The 20674-nt window shown below is 43.6% G+C and overlaps 1 protein-coding gene across 1 annotated transcript in view; it reads left to right on the forward strand.

Annotated features, from left to right (window-relative positions):
- Nucleotides 1–20674, forward strand: part of LOC117230137 (unconventional myosin-IXb) — a 90720-nt gene that overhangs the window by 6396 nt on the left and 63650 nt on the right. Inside the window, exons 2-3 of the mRNA XM_033487259.1 lie at nucleotides 329–566; nucleotides 679–1324. The gene's annotated coding sequence lies outside the window, so the exon portion shown is untranslated. The remainder of the gene's footprint in view (nucleotides 1–328; nucleotides 567–678; nucleotides 1325–20674) is intronic.

The raw sequence follows: 20674 nt of genomic DNA on the forward strand, positions 1-20674 counted from the left end.
GCTGGTGAACACCACGTCCACTCCACCTCTTTTGCTATTCTTCCAACTCGATGAAGTAACGCGCCGGTACGTGCACGCGTCTCTTCCGGAACTTAGGTGGCATTCGTTCGATCCATGCGTTCCTAAACGAAATCGGCAAGTTCCAGTGGATCTGATCAAAAAATTAGTCTGTGTTCGATCACGAGTGAAACTTCGTACAAGGATAAAAGAAACGTGCCGAGTTCGTTTGATCGTGTCGTCGATAATCGTTTACGTCTGCCGATTAGAGGTTCGAGGATGAATCCGTGAATCTTTCGTTTTCGATTAACGCGAAAGGTTTGTGTTTCAGAGATCGATATCTTCGACGTGGTGAGACTGTCAAACAGTGTTATTTGAAAAGGTGGTCAGTGGTACTGAATTAAAACATCGAGGAGCTGGTGGAATGGGAGTCAGGAAAGTGGAGTGAAGTCGGTGTAATTCGAGGCGACAGCGGTCCTGCCGTCTCGTTTGCACGTGGTTACCTTGACACCGCGACGTGCACCTGACGGCGAGAGCGTCGGGGGACCAGAAACTCGAAGAAGCACGTGGTACAATTAATTAACGAGTCTTTCACATATTCTTCTTTCCGTAAAAGACGAGTATTCTCCTACATTGGAAATCTTACAACGTCTTTAATTTGTTAAATTAATTAAACTGCAGATCGTTCGAAGACGGAAGATACTTGTTGGAGATTTTAATCAGTCTTTCTGTCATACCGTTTGCAAGATCTTGAAGATTAGTTGGAAGCACCGGTTTTCACTGGAGGATTAGCACGTGGTTACGTCGTGGGAGGTTGCTTCCTGTTCGTGGCTTTTTCACAGTCAAGTCGTGCCGTATTTGTCACCGTGCAATCGGACCTAGAGGAACATGTGTTAAATTAATGCAACTTCTTTCGCGGCTGGCACCATCTTCGATTTGTCACGGATGCTTTTCTCTCTCGTCGACGCCGTGAACCGTGATGGATTAACGGTCCGGAACCAGCGAAAAAGGGTAGAGGGAACGTCGCGAGAAAGGAGGCTCGCGCGCGATCTTCCACGCTTTGTTTTAGCAAACAATGGAGAACGACGATTAACCTCGCTTCCTTGGTTAACATAATTGTCCATGTTAAACGGTCGCTAACGCGAGGCTAGTTCGTATACTCCAAGTATTCGGTTTACGTGCCCAGGCATTCGAAGCTGGGGGTTCGACGATGTCGGTGATTTCAATGCTGGCAATTGAGGTGATCTTTGGGACGTGATTGTGTCAGTGTTTGATGGAAATCGAGTTGGACGACTTGTTGGATTAATTGACGGATGTTACAACCGAGGTGAGTTTAAATATCTTTTCTATCTAAAAAATTACGAAAAGATTCATTATTAAAATATTGCAGTACTGCGTACCTTGCATTATCTTCTAGAAGAAAGAAAATAGAAAATCTCTTATGTTTGAGAAGAATATGAGAGAATCATCGTTGCTCGACGTAATTTCTTCTTCTACTTTTATGCTAAAGATTTCCTTAAAACATTCAAAGCCATTTTATTTGTCATATAATAAACTTTTATTGTAAAATTCGATGAAAACGAGGTTATTAGTGAATGTAGAAAAGTAGAACCAAAAGAGTAAAAGTAAAGGTAAGAGTAAAAGGTAATTCGATCAAAGAGCGACCATTACTTGGCGTATACCTTCCATTTGCATGGGACAACTGTTTAACGATTTGATCGGTACTTTAATTCGAAAATTATACGTTTAATCGTCGTACGGATTGCCCCGATATCCGTAGCCGTACTTCGGTGTCTTCAAGCGCGAGTAAATATTCATTAGGTGACCACGTATCGTTCTCTTTCGAATGATCTTCCATTTGCATATCACGTCATATCATTGTTGACACTAAGCCTCGAGACTGCTCGGCGAGGATCAGTCTACTTCACGGATTCGTCGTTCCCCTTGCGTTAGTCTTGATCGAACCATGCGTGTAGGAGTATCTTTTAGTACCAATATCTTCAGTACAAACATATCTTGACTCGAGTATGTATCTTAAGATCGCTCTTTCGAGTGTGATCCTCCTTAAAACGTGCTTTTACTTATTGAAGAGGTTAATTCTAAAGAGACATGAATTCTAAAATAGCAGAAGTCTGCCAATCAACATTTTGAGAAAAGATGGTTTCTTTAATATTTTGTTAATAATTTTGATTCTCTTTGCGAGTTCATTCTGCTTAGATTTTTAATACCGCCAACCAAAAGATTTATATATTTTTATATTCTAAAGCATATCATACATCTCCAAATACAAGCTTTTAAACAATTTTAGGATAGGAAAGAGGTATCGTAGAGTCTGGCTGGATATTCGGTTTTCTAACAGAAAGACAGATTATATTTGTGGAAAATTAGGGATCGTGGACGGGTTACAGGAAACGTTTGAAGCCATTCCATGTATATTTTACGGTCGTGCATCGGCGCAATTGGATTTTAGTACATGCACAATTTGCCAGTACAGAAACGATCGTCTCACGTCGTTCGAATGTAATAACTCGAAACATGAAATCGCATTGCTATGCCGCCGGTAGCTTCTTGTTCTCGGGTTTAACGCATCGATCGAACCTTCATCGAAATTTCTCCTCTCCCTTAGGAAGTCAGGCGAACCCTTGATTCCGGTTCACCTGACTTCCTAAACGAATTAATCTTCACCCTCTCTCCCTACTCGACAGGTGGCATTTTCAATCTACTCCTAACTATAACGGTGCTTTTAGCCCGGTGCTTGGAAAATTTCTGTATCAATTCCGATAAATCGAATTATTTCCAGCGTAGCTATAATATATATGTATTCTTTCATTCAAGAAATTATCATTAATTTCGAATTTGTGAAACAATCCCGAACGTTATTACCGTTTGTTGACACGTTTCAACATATTTGCCGACAAATAACGACAAACGGGAAAACCACGCTGGTGCGGTCTAATTAATAGACGAACGATAACGGAAATTACGCTTGTCAATAATCGTTGTCGACATGACCCGGGACGTCGAAAAGCTGGAATAATTATTTCCGTTTACTCCAATGCACCAGCAGTCCTCTCGGAGCTGCAGTCTCGTTCATCGAACTCCTAAACAAAGATTCGCGTTCGAGATGAACGTAGGGTACATACGTATATGTATAGTCGCGTACACCTTGTCTCGTCGAGGACTTTTGCGATCGAGGTTTTAGCGTGTTCCAATTTTTTCCACTCCGTTGGTCTCCTATTTCTATCTCCTTTTTTTTTCACTCCGGTCGATTAAGCGATCAATCAAAGAACAGCGGATCGCGATCAATTAGCCGACGTCGAGCACCGTCTCCTCCGGGGAGGTTCGAGTATCGTGGAGTAGGGTCGATTAATTATCGCCAGATTTTCTTGGTTCGCGTGCAACTTAGACGAGTAACGGGGACAGCCGGAGAGGATCGACAGTTTCTCGAGAAACGTCGAGAATATTCGAGATCGCGCCTTCTCGATTTCCAGTTCATTTGAATCCCTTCCGTGTCGCTGCGTTTTTCCATTCTCGATATCTCTCACCTCCCCCCTGCCCTTCTTCTTTTACTTTTGCCTCGTCCTCTTTTCTTTTCCTCGTTTTATTTCTGTCGATCGACTGGAATTCCGTCGCGATCGACGACGTAATGACGCTGCGTAGGAAATTAAAGGACATGGGGGATAAGATCGAACGCGACGGTATTGGGTTACGAGAAATGTAAGTGGAAGTCGAACCAGCACCTCGCGGGGAAGATTCTTGTTTCGTCGAGGTTATTATTGGCTGTCTTCAACGCTCTATGATTTCTTACGAAATTCGCCAAGAATCTTTGATCGTTTAAGTTGTTCATCGAGAAAGATGAATCAACTCGTTCTCTTTGATTCTTAGCTTTGAGCGAAGGATCCAGTTATTTGGAAATGTAATCATAAATTGTCGAATCACCTCTCTTAGAAATTCTTCTTTATTGATTTTTCACTTCATAATTATACGATCTTTACTTATTCGGTCGTTACTGTATAATTAGAAAGTCTGTGGTTAAGGAACGACCCGATTAATAAGTTAAAGCATTCTTAATATATTATGAATATTATTTTTACCAATTTCCCACTACTCGACAGTTCTCTCTAGACAGATCTCTATATCCACTCTGGTCGCAAGTTAGAATCACAGTTTTTAATTGGTCGCAGGCGAAACGAAGATTTAAAAGGCGCGTGCTTCGAGTACCTCCTCTTGATTGACGCGGCCTCGTCGTTTTACTACTTCGTCTCAAGGATTTCTCTATGTATTTCCCCATTCTGTTGATGAAAGAGCAACGTGACTTGCAGGATACTGCTTGTCGAGTAAGTAGTAGCAACAATCCTATCCTCGGCCGAGTAATTCAACAGCATTCAAGTTCTAAGAACGTTTCGGTATCGTGGGATTCCTTAAGCGGTTCGAGCTGCGAGTTTAATCAGAAATCTTCCCTTCCATCTGCGATTAATTCGATGATAGACAAGGAAAGCTTTCCATAAAAATCGAGCAGCATTTACTAGTTTCCTTCACTATCTGGGTCTTAGCAGTCCAAAGAAAGGATTTACGCGGAATGAATTTGCTTCTAAAACTTCCAAGAACAAGTGAGTAAAGTCTTGGTAAAAACTGTAAAGCGAATCGATATCAGCGATCACGATCCGAATGTAATCCTCGTTAACGCGTTCTTCCCTTGTACGCCTCCTGGTAGAATTTTCTGCTTGTTCACGCGTTCTATGCGTTATTGATTAACGAGCCGCATCCATCAATGGGGCAACGATTCATCCGGAATCACCTGGACGTGTCTGCAATTCACCTCTATCTTTTACGTATCATCTCGGTTACTCGGCTTCCCCATCAAGGCTAAACGCGTCGAAGTAGTACGAAACTAGATACCCGCCGGCGTGACGGGGTTCCATCGGCGCAGGCGGAGGAGAAAGGAGCGTTTAAGAAAGATAAGACCTCATGACCGTGAAACCCGTATGGGTTGGCGGTGAACGGTCACGAACAGCGTTAGTCGCGGGGGAAACGAATCGATGCGAACGTAACATGGAAAGAGACAGAAAGAGGTGGATAGACGAGAATCGTATCCGTGACTGTTACTATCTTTAATAGAATCGTGTAATTCGTCGATTGCCGCAAAAACAAGCCGATACTCGAAGGGAACGGATACAAAAACTTGCGCAACAGCCGCACTTCTCCTCTTCGTTACGTGTCTTGCCTAAGTTTCCTACCCCTTTTCTTTCACCCTTGTTTTTCCTATGGAATTCGCTCTAGTATCGATCGAGTCTACTGTGTTTTAACGATATTTATGTAGTTTACGATCAATCGCGGAAAGAGAATAAGCTACAAGTTACGAGAGTCGATAGCGGGTAAGTTTTTTCGCGAATTCATAGGCATTTTATGTTGTGCTTTGAGAGGAAATACATTGTCCTGTCTTCCTCAATGGCCTGGCCTGCTCTTGTAATTTTGTTTCTGTACCGTTTTATTGTGCGGGATAGTTTTATTACACACGGTCACGACGCGGAAGAACGTAACAAGGTAGATGTTGTAATAGAAACGTCTCGAGGAATCTCCCGTTTCTTTAAAGCAACCGTATTCGTACCGCGTGCAACAATGTCGAGGGAAATATTGAACGTCCACGTGTTCGTTAGAGAACGGGTTCGGCCACTTTGATGAATTTTATCGCGTCTGGGGAACTGTACACCGCCGGCCGAGCTTTTACGTCAGGCTCAGGCGAGTTCATAGTCGAGAATAACCGCGAAATGGTTCCTCTTTCCAGCGCGATATTTCCACACTACGCGAGCGGTTGTGGCAAAAACCGGGATCGTCGACACGTTCCTAATCCTTTCAAGGAAACAGACCGCGTGGAGACGGCGACGATGTGGCAAAAAGCCACGTCCACCGTGGTCCATTCTAGTGTCACCTTTGCTCGTAATAAACGTCCGCGCGAATCCTGGCTAGTCGCGTTCCTCTGGGACGATTTGCATTGGGAATCGCGGTCGTTAACGAAACCTCCGACACCTTTGTGCTTTCACGTTTCATTTCCATGCTGTTAAAGGATGAACATGTTCTTCTTACAGATAATAACGATAAATGGCTCTACGGAATAACGACCGATTACGTTTGTTTCTTCGAAAGGCAAACAATGAATTCTACTTAATATAAAGTGGTGCCCTGTACGTTTAACGCGAGCAAGAATTGGAGTAAATAACGGTGAATCAATAGGATTGGTCATTCGTGGGGCAACTGTGGATCGTTTCCTCGCCAAATTGAGTCGAACGATTCTTGTTCTGCAAAAACGAGTCCGCTGAAACGCGCCACATGTCTCTATACGCCTACCGTTCATAAGAATCCGGATGCTTCGTTCGACCTGTAGTAGCAGTATGTTACTAACTCGTAACTGCCAAATTAATTGAAAATTTATAGAGTGAACGAACTGCAAATTGAGATTATCTATTGAATTAGAAATGAGTTAAATATTTTGACAGTAATATGTCTTATTATTCCCTATACATTATACCATTGCCTTGTACCATTATATCACTGCTTGCATTAACGTCAGTTTTTTCATGAATTTGGATTTCAAATTTTAGGGAGAGATTTAAAAAAATTATTCGAATTGCATTCCACTATACATAGCTATGATAAATATATCTAAGGAACGAAATCAGTGCAGTTCGATTCATGCATAATTTCTTTAATTAAATTAAATTCTTATCGAAAGGCACCGGCGTTTGAATAGTTTCGGCCGATAGTGCACCTTTTACAGAGACAAGAATTCATCGTAGAAGTTATCGGACCGCCGATATTCCTCTTCGGGCGATATTAAATTCGATCGTAGGAGGAACATTTTTCAACAGTTTTTTTTGTTCCGTCTTTCGGAAGAGCTGGTTGGTAATTAGACGAAGTCTCTTCTGGTCTCAGTAAAGTATCGTCTCGAAATAGCTCGAGCCTCGGACGGATCAGCGGTGCTGAAAGACGCTTAACTTCTTTCCAATTAAACCGATACGTTTTCACGGTGCGCCAGGAATCCCGGTTCCACGTGTACCAGCTAATTAGAATCCCCTTCCGACTGATCTTTAATTCATGACTTATATTCAACCGCGCCACCAAGTGCGCGAAGGATATCGGTATCCTAGGAGCGTGTGCGCGGTGTCCTTCGACGCCGGACCCACTGAATTACATCTGTCCCTGTACTTACCGACACTTTTCGCTGCTCTTCCAACTCATTTACGCCGGTTTTACGGCCGCACGGTATCGTCATTTGAATTTCTAATCCGTCACAATTAACCAGCGCGCAATGCTCGTTCGAGGAAAACCGATGGAATCCCATTCACTCGCTCGATTTACGATTCTTTCCAGTTCATCCAGACCAGTCTTTAGTTCTGTATCGATCGTTGTCGTTACATTCTCCGCGGATCGATCGCTACGACCCGTGTCCCGTTCGCGAGTTTCCGCGCTATTTTTTTCCACATATTTATGCAAATTCATATTCTCGTGGATGTAATTTAAAAGAATGGAGCCTAGATGGAAAATTGTTTCATCTACTAGATATTACAAGAGGTACTATACTTTGGATATATTTTTTAGCTTTTTGTAGTTACGCGCATACTATGCATTTTTGCGCGCCTTTGAATTGGAAATATCGGCAGATTTTGAACGGTCATTGGGGATTGGGAATTAGAAAAATACGGAGGTTTAAATTCGAACGTTGTTTTTTTTCTGGAATTTGTTGATCCATCAGATGTTTAATAAGAATGTTTGATGATAGTTAATGGTGATTTGAAGCGTGTTGAAACGATGGAAGCAAGGGCAGGGCGAGAAACCAGCCTTTAAGAGGATCAAACCAGACGCCGCGCCGCGTCGAGGCGAAACTTAAGATATTTTCTCGAGGAAGCGAGGTTAGCTTTTTGCGAACATTACCCGGCTCTCGTGGGATTGCACGAATCGTATGGTTTTCACGCGCGACGCGTTCAAACTTGTTATCGTTCCTTGCTTCGATCTTGCGCCGTCGCTGTCGGAGAATTTTAATTGTTCTCTTGGACTGCGACGTGCTGTGGAAACGATCGGCCTTATAACCGCGTAGAAATAACGGAATTCAAGTTCATGTCATTAAATTCACACGATTTTTCCTTCGCGAAAAAAAAACCGAACAGATTTACAAGCCTCTGCTGTTGAATCAAGACCAGTTGTCCTTTAACATTTTTTGCTTTTTCGATGAAATTGAAAGATACCGATCAGAGTATCCATCGAGGAAACTTTATTAATTACTAAATTTCCATTTCGTTAGTGTATCACTGTACCATTGTATTTGCGATTAGTATTGCTTATAGAAATGATTAATTTTTAACTTTTAAATCTGAATACAAAATTATAGGTAATTAGACGTTCTTCTCTCTTAAGAGATAAAATTCGATTATTATAGAGGGTTAATAACATATATTTCTCTCTCCCGTTTTCTTTCATGTCCTCGAATATCTTGAATATATATTTCTTGGAAACAAATAACGCGGTGATCAAGAGATAAATACAGAGAAGTATTACACTTTTAGCAGACTTAAAACCTTTTCGATGGCATTCAAATCGTATGAATTGTCTAACTGCAGAAGTAGGGGATGGGAAGAATTCCGTGACACGAACGCTATGTAATCGTCTATGTATTTCATGATCATTTGGACAGCCAAGAACAATTTACCATTTATTACACATATCCTTATAGTCGCAAAAACGAAATATTTCATACGTAACACTAATTGGATAATCAAGGAACTGCAGTAGAATATGAAGTTCCATCGTGATCCTTGGTTATAGTTCTTCCTGTTCGCAAATCGTCGGGGGATCATGGCGCAGAGTAACGGTGTCGGTTCCTCCGTCATGAATCATCGTGATTTGAAATTCATGATGTTCCCTGTTAATCACCGCTATCGTACCCTCGAGTTATCTTGTCTTTGCCTCTACCACGATATTGATTCGAATCCTCGTTCGTTGAACGCGAGAACCGTTTCGTTTCGCGATGGCGCGGTAATTTGTAAGGAGGATCCTTTTTTTTCCCGAGTCAGTCGTTGTAACCGGGGAAAAGTTTAAGCCGGGAGTGTAGGAGGAGGACAAGAACGGGACCGTGAAGAGGACACGAGCGTGGCGGTACGCGGGGAATTCATAATGGAACTATGGCACATCTTAATAACCGCACTTAACGCTTTATCTTTACGACCGGGGCAGGGAATTCGCCGCGTGAAAAACCATAAAGGCCTTTCGGTTCGTTACGAAAGATCTGTGGGGCCGTTCCTCATCCGTGGGGCACCCGGTACATGAACAAAAGAAATTACTTCCTCGTCGGGAAGGAATACGCGACTCGCAGGCGGACTCTGATAGCCTCGCCCGGGGAATATGTAATCGGGGTCACGGGATTAATTTTGACGTGGAACTGTCATATCTTGACGGGCATTAAGCGAAGCAGCTTGAAGGATGGCCGGCGCGCTCGCGCCGCTAATGAAAGGTTTCCGCGAAATTGAGCAATCTGAGAAAGTAAACGCGCGTTTTAGACGTTCCGGTAATTTGGAGACACGGCCACGATTTATGGTGTTGCGTAGCTGGAATGAATGTTATCGGATGGCTCGTTATCTTCCAACGTAATTTCAATGCTCGAGATTGCTATTTAAATTGACTTTCGATCGTAAGAATTTCAAGTGGATTTTGATCGTTCTCATTCGACCTTTCAACACTAGAGCTGGCGATGATTCCCTAGTCATCGTATGGAACTTGTATTAAAGCAATCAAAGCGAAAGGTAGAGGTAAATAAGCTGAAGTTATCACGATTTGCTGAATTTCATTTCAACGATGTTTCTGTCTTGATCTTAAAACGTTCTTCGTTTAGCAAAGTGCTAGAACAAAGCATTCTACGCTTACTAGATTATCCCTGTGTTGAATTTAACGTACGATCAAAATCTTTCCATTCTCCGCTCTCCTCGCGTAAATTCTCTATTGAATTAACAAGTTCTAACGATCTCACCCGGTATAGTTGCGATCGTACAACAATATGTATAATAGGATGCGATCACGCGGCTACTATCCAGTCCCCGTTGCTTCTCTACTTTGTTACCGGCCGCTTCTTTATTCGGTATAGGCATGCTCTCTTGCAGGAGAAACGACGGGAGATTCACGGCAGATTACGCTTGTAGGAGACCGCGTGGAACTCTGGCGGCTGGTCAACTGCGATCAGGACACCCGTTACATTCTAAATACTTGTAAGCACGCCCTATTACCTGGCCGAGTTTAAACAGTATTACAATACAATAGGCATGACCACCCCTTTCTATGTTAACCTTGTCCTTTCGTGCCCCATAGACCGGCACGGGCGTTCGCATTGCAACACCATACAGGGTGTCCTTATCCATCGTTCTTCTTAAATCTCCTAATTAAAAATACGGATGTTCTAATACGGATAAATAATAATGAATACTATAATAAATAAATTCTATATCTAATATGTTGTATTCTAATACGGATAAATAATAATAAATACTGTAATAAATAAAATAAAGAATAATAATAAAAACTAAAGAAACAAAGAATGATATAAAACATCTTTGACGAATTACCATGAATAGTTTCGAAATAACATTAACGCGATAATCGGGAAGAAAGACAAATAAAAATGTAGTGCGAATGGCTCGAAATGTGAAACACGCGAAATATGTTAATTTACATTCGCGGCCTACGCATATCGACGTCTGACTCGTTCGATTCGCGACTGCCGGAATTCGGTGCTCCCCTTTTCACGTCGGTTCGCCCTAAATTCGCATTTTCCCGACATTGATAAAGCGGTGGAACTTTAATTCAACTATATCTTGTCCTCCGAATAAAACGCAAAATGTATTTCGATTTTGAGACTTTGTACATTTTTGCATATTTACAATTGCCACGTATGCAGGTAAAAATGGTAAACACCTATAATCTAATTCTAACTATGGCCTTCGTATAAGAGGCGGTTATAATCCAATGAAAGTCTACAGAGAGAAAACGTGATAAGTAAAGTTTTTTATACTTTCGTGTTCGAACGAGATCGAGCTTCAATAAAAAAATTAAGTATAAGTAGACTTGTCGTCTTTTCCTCGCGTGCTGCACATTTTGTTTAATCTCTTGGAAATGAATCGGTATTGCATTCCGCGAGGTTTTATCAGCGTGGGAGTGAAGAGCTTACGGGGCCAACGAACGGCGAAGGAAACGGGTCGGCATGCAAATGTCCGGTTGCCGAAAACGGACAAATCATTGCCGGCCCACCCCCTCGATCTCACGACACTGCGGGGCACACGGCAGTGATAATTACTACAATTGCGGCGCGGTAATTCTGGTGTCTCGTAATTGTCGGCGTTACATCGTCGTGTTTCGAATGCAAATGCAGTTAAGGATCTAAGATGGTAGATTAGCGAGTACGTAACACGGGGAGGGGTTGGTGAAGGAAGGGGGGTTACGAGCGCGACGACGATGGTGCACGTGCACTGTGCACGCACGCGTGTGTGTATGCATCACACGACCCACCGTGGGGGTTGTCGGTTTTAAAGCCATGGCTTACTGTACTTCCGAGGGGAATCGAGGATGGTAAAATGTGGCTGAAGACGGGGTCAGAATTGAAATTTACGCGCGACTCGTTAACCCTGCTATTGGTGAACATGGTTAGACGTTGTTCTAGGGCAATTAGACGTAATTGGATGGATATACATGCGATAATTTCTCGACTCTTTTAGCCGAGTCTGTTCTTGATACGTTGGTTAAGGTACATCGCTCTTTCGAAACGAATGATGCAGCAGGAACGTCGTATGACGGAATTCGTGTCATCATTGTCAATCAAGAAAGAGAAGAGAGTAATCGACAATCAAGAATCATTAGGATTTCGAAATGTCGGTTTCTGGGGATTGACTTTCACATGGGTCGAACGAAGAACGTTTTAACTATTTCTTTATAGAAGTTGAAATAGAAGAGAAACACGGTAGTTCGATTAATTTTGGGGAAAAGAGCTGTTTCGAAGCAACCCTCGTCACAGATCCACCGTAGAGATAAATAAGCGACGTCGGTTGCTGGATAGTCGGTTGCACGTTCTTGACTTTAAGCGGCGCCTCTTGCCAGCCCGGGATCTCTACCGTTCTCCAATGCCACCCGTTTCCCATTTGTTCGACGATCATCCAAACACAAGTTTATCAACGGTTCCCGCGCTCCTTGAAACTTCCCGCCGCGATACGTCACGTTCCAAACGGTCGAAGTTACTTTACGGTTCGGCCTCTCGCGGAGGAAGCGGTACAAATTACACCGATAATTCTCTCTGCCCTTTTCTCTGGGCTCCGGCTTCCCCGTCCTCGTTATTTTTTACTACACAGCCGCCGAGAAGTATCGCCTCTTCTGCCTCTCTTTCACTTCCGTGCAGCGTGCGTCTTTCGTACAAGAAAAACTTGTGAAACTCCATTAAGATGTCGAGCATCGGTGTCCGGTCGAAAAACGAGACGTCTCCTATCTTCGATGGGTGACAGCCAAGAGATGCCTTAATCGACCAAACTTAACGATCGCTCGGTGATTAAAGCCTATAATCCTTTCGGGACTTCTAACGACCTAAAACGGAATAACACGTTGTATTCTCATTCGGAATTCCCAATCACCGATTCAGCCTTTCGTCTTGGATGTTCAATTGCTACGTACGTCGTGGGTACGATCGGTTTGAATCTCTTTCAGTGCAGCGTGTAGTTGGACGCTTAGGACGTTTCTCATTCCATAGAAAGAGGATCTTCGACATTCTCCGTGCTCGTCCTTTCCCCGATATCCTTTGAAGCCGAATATCGGCGTTGCGATAATTGCGAGCGAGAGTCTAAGGTTCGTGCGCCGGTCGGACGCGATCTAAGATGAGAGATTAGCCGGTAAAGAGAGGGCCGTGAGTACGTACGGGCTTCTCTGTTGGTGTACGCGTGTAAATATGGGGCTGGTAAATAGGCACCGTGGCCGCGTCTTCTCTTTCTCCTTCATTTCCTTCTATCCTTTTTCTCCGAGTCGGTGCTAGCGGCTGCTAGCCATCGTTCCGTGTACCAGGATGCGCTCGTACACGTATCCTCTCGGCCTGGGAGCGGGATAGGTAGACGTTTAAGCTAGCCGGAGCCCATACGTATCGTTATCGTGGCATCGTCGTTTTAAGGCCGCGCGTTTGCAAAGGCGGTAGCACAGGCTGCTTGTTCCTTCGATCGTTGATCGTCCTCGATTCTCCAAGTGAATGATTCTCGATTTCAATATCCAGGATAAACTACGGTTTTGCGGGCACCGGGCCTTTGGAATTCAGTTTTCGTAGATTTTTGAATAGTTCGCGATTTCTAAGGCTTCGAGATTTTCGGGTTTGATTTCAGCGATCGCAGTGTAGGAACGTGGAAGCTAAATTGAATACTAATGGAATGATAGAAACTAAACTGAATTTCCTATTCACGCGGAATAAATAGAAAGCTTTGGAATTTAGGTTTCGTCTGGTACTTGAATAGTTCACGATTTCTAGGGCTTGAATCGCGGCATTGTAATATAGAAATGTAATGTAATGTAATATAGATTTTTATTCGCTAAATACGCGCGTATAAATCTACGCGCGATACATAGATTCTCTGTATTCTTGTACTTTTCTTTTGTACTTTTAAATTTTGTGTTTATTTTCAATACGAAAAATTAGAAATTATATTTACTGGTTTATTTTCGTTTATTGAGATTCGATACGCTTTGAATCCATCGTTCTTTAATTTAACGTCGAGCAAGTACGGTGGACAGGATCAGTATGTCAGTTGGCGGGCAGGAAAGCGGGCCTTCTAGTTATCGAAGCTGTTTCCTCGAAGGGGACACCGAGTCAAGCGCGTTTCCTTAATCCCTTCTGCTCGTGGCTTATCGGTCGACAGATCGTGATCGTCCAGTGCGACTGGCTGACACCGTGAAACATCGAGATTTAATTAGTCTAGAATCGCGCCACACGACGTCGTCGCGTGTGTCCCTCTGTATACGTGTCTCGACTTTTTACGGTTGTCACTGGTCACAGGTCAGCGGTCACAGGTATGAAAAATATGGTGTTGAATCATAGGTGAGCGCTCGCCGAGATCGCTTCGATGATAAGAAACTAGAAAGTCTGAGAGAACGAACGTGGCTTCGATTAAATTTGGGATTCGATCAGTTCACAGAAATTGATACTTATCGTCACCGTGTTAGGACATGATCTTCGGTTGTACTATTTGACAGAGGCTATTAGCGTTTGAAAAGAAGAGATTTTTACAAGTCTCATTGATTTTTCAAAGGAATTCCATAGTTCCGTAAAGAACATTCGATTTTCGGTGGATGTAGCAGCTTGTAGATCCTAGTTCAGATAACGAACATAGACGACGAATGCGAGAATCTTTATCGTCGCTTTGATTAATCCCTTCTACTCGCGTGTCTAAACTCTTGAATTATTTATAAACATCCCCCTTGACTTTGCCACGGTGAAGCCACTGACAGAACGTTCGTCATAAACGTCAGACGCAGGAGAGTCGCGGAGTTAAATTCGCGAACGCTTCGGTTATCGTTGGAACCCATCCGCCAGTTCTCCGGGACTTGATCGTAATTTATTATCGCGTTGCTGAGGTGAAATTAGCCTCCAACGAATTAAAGCGCACGGTTATAATACTTGCTACAAGACCGTACGCCGGAACAATAATGCCTCCTCCGATATTTTCTTTTTCTCGTGGGATGCGTGCGTGCACACTCTGGCGCGCGCGTCCTGGTACTCGCTCATTAAAGAATTAAGTGAAATCTTCGATGGATAAATTAACGATAAAAGATCTCCGGCCGCCGATCTTTCGTGCGTTACCTGTCTCGTTCCATCTTCTTTTCCCTCTCTTGCTCGGTTTCCAGTGGAAGGCCAAGGCTGTTTCGCGAGCTGGTGATGTTTTCAGCGTCGATGTGGGAGCGTCGAGTTTGGAGGGAGGGACCTCACCACTGGTCTGACCCTCTAATTATATGGTACATCGTGTACCGAGTGAACGCAGGTCGAGAGGTCACGGTTGCGAGAGGCACAAAGCATGCCACACGGGAGATATATCGAAAAATTCGCCAGGCCAGGGCAGCCATATTGGCTTTGGTTCAGGTTTTCACGGCGGGTAGCCGACCTACGAAATTTACCGACCGTCCGATAATAATTATTCGCGCTTCGTGGACTCGTGGAGACTCTGCTGTCTGCGTGCATCGAGTCCAATGTTGGATGGCGATGGTTCGTCGTTTTCTTCGACTTGGTTCCTCGGAGTGAAGACGGGATGCGTGGTCGTAAGAGACGGATTGAACCTCTTCTCTCACGCGACACGGGTTCGCATCGAGTCTCCGATCCAAAAATGGAAGAGGGAGCTTGATGATCTCTCCTTCTACGGCTGATGTTCATTTTTTCTCCGAGTCCATTTCTCAAATTTACGTTTGATATATGAAATCCGGCTAAAAGTCCGAATAATAATAGTAGCAGAGCTAGAAACAAACTGATGCCAAGTTGCGGGCAATAATTTTCGCATAACGAAACTGTACGAGGTCCGTGTCTGAATCTTTCGCAAAAATTAGATCCAGCATGCGTAGTTTTGTCGCAAATTTACGTGCGTTTTTTAAATCCTCCAGATGTTGGTCAGTCGGAGCGCGTTTGCGTTCTCTACGTAAAATATGATCGCGGGAACGTGGCTCGTTGCGCGATTTTTCGCTGGATCCAACCTCGATCCGTCCGGTATTCATTTCCGTGGACAGTGCTATCGATCTCGACTGCGGTTCTATCGAGGGACGCGCGATTCCGCGGCTTAAAATATTTTCTGGCCGATTGGGCTTCGGGGATTTTTCAGGCATCGATGGAAAGTCTCCTGTCTGGTCAGCGGTTTTCTATTTTTTAACGGTCCGCTGGCCACGGTGACACCTGTTGCGGAGAATGGCCGTTCATCCGGGCCGTAGACGAAATCTCAATCGACGTGTCATCTTATACGAACATCCTGCACAGAGTCCTCGTACGAGGCTCATCTCACGGCTCGTTGCCCGTTGTCTGACAAGCATCGAGCTAACTTACGTCGTTGGGCTATTAACTTTTCCTCCATTCTTTCCACTGTTTCCTTTCTACGAGGGATTCTAGAATCCTAGGAAATATTATTTTACGATACTTTTCGTCCATTAACTCCTCTTGCGTTGTATGCGATTTCAGAAAATGAACGTTTCACCTAATCTTTTCCTTCTTCCTTTTCCACGAAGCATTCTAGAATCATCAAGGATTTTCACTTCTTCCTTGATTCTCTGTTTCACAAATTACATCGCGCACGATTCCATAGAATTATTCTTCTTCGTCTGCAGACTGAACATCTTCCATCTCCATTCATTACACGGGATTACGCGTTTCTCTTGGCATAGAACGAAACGGGCAGAACAAAACAGCGAATGCATTTCGCGCGACGAATACACGCGTTTATTAACGCAAAGACGTCTCTAAGAGCTCGTGCTCGTGTCGTTCAAGCGAGTAGAGGGACAAAGCGAGAAGCTGGCAGTGCCGACACCGTTCGACATCGAAAATTAAAGAACGTCTCCGCTTGGCTTGAGAGCGTAGCCTCGTTTACGCACGTTTGAATCGCGCGTACTTAATGAAAGAGGGCTAGCGCTAAGGGTTGGTGGATGTGGGGGTGGCACGGGGTAAAAAGCTCTCGAACGAGACGCTGCGTTCTCGCCGAATAAAGCTCGCCTGGCAAGCACGTCGGGAACAGGGTGGCCTTTGAAATATTCCAAGTGCGCCGCGGCTTATTTATTTCCGCGTTTTCTCGAGACGTCACCGCGCGTCGCTGTTACAGCAGGGCTAGCCACCGAGCTTTTCTCCCTCTCTTTTACGCGTTTTTCCCTCTTTGGCCTCGTCGACGTTTTCCGCGAGCAGACTTAGCAAGACTGGAATTTTAATTAAGCTTTTTTGCCATCCGTTGAATCCCTGTTCCGGCAAGGCAGCTCCAAAGGTCCCGTGGCCGCGGAAGAGATGCACGTTCGCGATCTAACGGGTGTCCTTGGACTGGTGTGTGCGCCAGACGGCGGCGCCAAGATTCTTCGAAGGGCAGCCGTGTCGCGGCGATGACCCCGCGAACGGAATACAAATTGCTCGTCGCCTGTAAGCTTTTAATCCCACGGACTATTGGCTCGACTAATCGAGCCGCCCACTCCACCCATGTCCGTGAGATTCTTTCGTTGGGAACTGGGCCGATCCTAAGGCTACGAGCGTCAGAAACCGAATGAGAATTCGTTTGATATCGCCGCTTCTTCTTACAATCGGACGTTCAATGGAATCGAAATTTCGAGAAATTCGATTCTTTGAAACATCTAACGCAGAATATTCAAAAGAGTGCACAATGTACAATCTTTAAAAATTTCTTTTGCCAGATAGAGTAAGTTTAACATGTTTTTTATCGAGACCTTCAGTCTAATTTTCACTCACACATTTCGTCACTTCTTTACTATATCTTTATTTTCAACGTTATTTTTGGTTTCGAGATAATAGTTGATAGTACAGTGATTTATGAACACGTTGAATACTACATAACGCATATTTGTACGTGACATCTTTCTTCATCTATATAGACAAAGCTTCGTAAATAATTCAGTAGAATTTTCTACAGTACAATATAGCATAAGAATAAACAAGTATCACGTATACCGTGTACAATGTGTTACGCACAAGATTTGTTAAAATTCAAAATAGAAATAATTTAGAGTTAACAAGACTATTTTCTTCGTGTATTTCTCATGTACGATGCCAAAGTGCGTTTCTCACGGTACCAAGCTCTGTTTCTCTGGTTCCAGTCGAGGCGTTTCGAAAACCTTTCCGTGACCTACACTGCCGCTGACCGCCTGGGGGATGCTAAGTAATAGCAGCGTAACATCAGCACGTCATCATCGACGCCGAGTGTGTACAACACACGACCCGGCACTTTGCTGCCCGCCTCACGCACCGATCCTTTCCTCCCTCTTCCAAACTTCCTCTTTTTTCTCTTCTTTTGCTTGATTATATACGTACACAGCTACATTTTATTCCGTGGCCTCTCACGTTGAGCGTGTACGGGCCAAGACCTGCGTTTTGCCTCGTTTCGACCAACAGCTGTGTGAGTTCAAGCATCTTTTCAAATATTGGAAACATTAGCCTTTCAAATATCGCTGAAACCATGGACGGAATCTTTAAAAATTCGTCGAATCTTCGAAAATCTGTAAAATCTTTCGAAACCCTGAAAACTCGCTGAAATTAAAAATAAAAATGTTCGATGATAGAAATATGTGCCATGTCAGATTGTTCAATAAATTTGGGTATCGTTTTAATTTAATAGGTTTATAAGCGTGGGAAAACGGCAGCCGGGGCGAGATAACGTTTTATTCCATCTAGGACTTTCCCTTCTTTCGGTATCACCGTTACGAAATTGCCAGGCCGTGGCTGGTTCGCGTAACGAGTTCACTAAGTGGAAGTTTTTAATGCGTGCCCGCGAGTGAACGCGAGTAAAATTGCTCTGGCCATCAGGGGCTCGCGAACAGAACCGGTGACGCTAAAAGTAGACCGGCGAAATTGATTTCTGCTCGTTCGACGCGTTATCGAGCTGATTAAGGTGCATCAGCGATTCTGTATAATTTACGAGGGGCCGATGGTCGCCGCGGGAAAATTGATTGATGAGTTTCGCGCGTTACATTCGACTACCTTCGAAAATTCCACGGTGTCCGGCATCGATTCGCCAACGTTTAAAAGTAAAATATACATTACACTGTAAATATATCAAGAAACTAATCGGTTGCAGAAAATTCATTTGTTTCCGTGTTGGATTCAATCCAGGCTAACGATAAATAATTTAAATGATGAAAATGTACAATGTATAATCCCTGTTTATAAATATTAGCGTATTATGAAAAAATCAGATAAATCAGAATGATTAATAGGGATTTAGTACAATTGTCGAGAATTATTATTTCATTTGAAACTTTATACTATAAAGAAATCATACTGTGTTTAGTACTGGGATCTTAATCTCATCAATTATGTATTTAATTGAAGTTTTAATTAATCTCTGTTTTCGTATTACTACTTTTCTCATCGTGTCTACTGTTACATGGTTCATGAATATTATAACTAAACTTGAATTTTAACCTAAACTTGAATTTGAAATTTAATAATTTAAAAATTATTCTAATTTTCCTCAACAAGATTTAGTTTGAAACATCTATAGAACCATCCAGCAATTACTAATTTATTATTCCGTAATTTTCGCGGACAGTTTCTCTCAAACTTTTATTATGTATTTTATATCCTTACTTTCCATGAATTCAAAATTCTCATTGGTAATCCCCTTTTTTAATTTACTTCGATTATCCTAATATTTATGAACGATGTTGAATACCCACGTGACAGGGTAATTTATACGCTCTCCGATATTATGTAATCCGGAAGTACGTGGTTGTGCTCGACATCCAACACGCATTTGGGATTTGCGCGCGTATGGCGCGGAAAAATCCGTTTTCGGATGGAGGGTTAAAATTACAATTCCATTCGATCCGGTTGGATAAGAGGTCGACGATGAGGATGAACATGAGCGTCTGGTCGAAAGAGGAACGTAATCGGGTAAATCCGATCGAATGGCCCTGGTAACACGATCTACACGTGCGATAAGTACTTTATAATCACCCTGTGTACTCGGTAGGCGGCAGGGACGTAGGGTTGGCTGCATTCCTATACTCCCAGAGGGAGAAAACGCAACGCGAGGGAGGTTAAGATGATAGACGAGCCGATACGTTCCCACGCGGTCCCGCGAAGATGTCTGAAACTCGTGTTGCCTCTATCTCTCGTTCGCTTGTTTCTTTTCTTCTTTAGTACCGGTGTAGTGGGCGGTTATAAGGCCCCGAGGGGCCAACTGGGGCCCTAATCACAGGCTCGCCCTCACTCGTACGCAGAACGTATGCGTTCGCGTTTCTTAAACGCGCTATACGAATGGTCTCTCCGGTTAAAAGCTGGAGTGTAACGCGAACGTTCTTAAATACACGCTGTTAACTCTCCCCCATCCACGGGTTGGTTCCCACCCTTCCGCCAACACTACGATGCCTGTTTCGTTTTCTCTTCCTTTTCTCTTCAACCATCTTTTACCACTTTTAGACACGAGAGAATATCTCTCTCTCGTTTCCCTTTGTTTCGCTATCTTAATCCCTTCTCCTCCTCCGCCAACCACATCGTCCCGTTCTTCTCGTTGTTTCGTCCTCGCAGGTAGTTATTTATGCTCTCTCGTATCGCTCGTTTTTCCTGCCACTTTCCACGACGATGTCCATTCTCTTCCCTCTGTCTCCCGTTTCTTTTCACCTTCCGGTTTTTTTACCATTCCCCAGACTACACGTCAGATTATTCCGTTACTCTTACACAAGTTGTTGGCTTTTTCTTTCTCGCTTCTTTATCGGAAGGATCTACTCGAAAATATCCTTCGCCCTCCTTAATTTCCGTAGCTTTCGGGCTTTACACGTTGTTCTACATGCTCATTTTCTCCCGTCCCTCCGCCGCTTCGTTTTCTTCTCTTCTCTGTGTGCATCTATCTCTCCCACGACTCGCAGACACGAGGGTGCAGAGCAGGATGCATGGTGTCCGCGTTGCATATTATATGCCCGGACCGGCGCGATACAC

The sequence above is a fragment of the Bombus vosnesenskii genome, unplaced genomic scaffold, assembly GCF_011952255.1.
Source record: "Bombus vosnesenskii isolate JDL3184/JDL3185 unplaced genomic scaffold, Bvos_JDL3184-5_v1.1 scf7180000013266, whole genome shotgun sequence".
In the NCBI taxonomy this organism is placed as follows: Eukaryota; Metazoa; Arthropoda; class Insecta; order Hymenoptera; family Apidae; genus Bombus; species Bombus vosnesenskii.